The 1,062-nt window shown below is 49.5% G+C and overlaps 1 protein-coding gene across 2 annotated transcripts in view; it reads left to right on the forward strand.

Moving 5' to 3' along the window:
* KIF2C (kinesin family member 2C) overlaps positions 1-1,062 on the forward strand; it is a 29,610-nt gene that overhangs the window by 7,188 nt on the left and 21,360 nt on the right. The gene's annotated exons all lie outside the window — the stretch shown is intronic.

A 1,062-nucleotide genomic window follows, 5' to 3' on the forward strand; every position in this document is an offset into this window, starting at 1 on the left:
CTTTGAGACAGAGTCTCACTCTGTCATCAGGCTGGAGTGCAATGCCATGATCTGAGCTCACTGCAACTTCCTACTCCCTGGTTCAAGCAACTCTCCTGCCTCAGCCTGCTGAGTAGCTGGGATTACAGGCACGTGCCACCATGCCCGGCTAATTTTTGTATTTTTAGTAGAGATGAGGTTTCATCATGTTGGCCAGGATGGTCTCGATCTTCTGACCTCATGATCCATCTGCCTTGGCTTCCCAAAGTGCTGGGATTACAGGCGTGAGCCACCATCCCCAGCCTGCAGGTAATTTCTATGTGGACTGTCTTGCCTGTGTTCCAAGCATCTTTGTCTATGAGGAAGAATCCAACCTATAGCTATCAGACCAACCTCTAAGAGACCTGGTGCATTTAGGAAATTTGCTGCCTGGCCTAGAAACCTTTTCTATAGAATGCAGAGCCTGATGCTGAGGAGTAGGAATCAGCCATTGGCAGACCTGTTGTCTTCCCTCAGGGCCCTGCTCCCTCAGGGGAACAGTATGCCTTGGAGAGAGGCTTTGAAAAAGGGAGACACTAGGTCTGGGCTGCTGAGAAGTATGGTAGGTGGCGCTATAGAGAGGGGTGGCTGGGGCTGGAGAGAATAATAGCAACGTCTGGTGGTCTAGGAGAAGGTTGGGCTCTCGCTGCAGAAATAGTCTGAAAACCTACTTTGACAACATGATAGATTGTGACTCTAGGGTGTAAGCTGCCCAAAAGATCCAGCTTAAAGCCAATTGTATCTTGAAGGCTGCATGACCTGCACAGCTACCCAGGTCTAGGGGTCATCACTGCCCTGAAATGATCCAGCTACCTCAGGGATTCACAGAATATTTGGCTGGAGCTTCGGGTGCTGGGGGCCCTGAGTGGAGGGTGGTGCCATTGCAAGCTTGGGTCTGAGTGTTGTGGTACTGACCGTTTCTTGCTGGGTGTACCATAAGGCCATGCAGGAGAGTTGGGACCGGCAGCAGTCTCATTCCATGTTCATGTCCTCAAAGGATATTGCCACAGCTCCTTTTTTTTTTTTTTTTTTTTTTTTTTTTTT

This window comes from Cebus imitator, unplaced genomic scaffold (assembly GCF_001604975.1).
Source record: "Cebus imitator isolate Cc_AM_T3 unplaced genomic scaffold, Cebus_imitator-1.0 Scaffold129, whole genome shotgun sequence".
Taxonomy (NCBI): Eukaryota; Metazoa; Chordata; class Mammalia; order Primates; family Cebidae; genus Cebus; species Cebus imitator.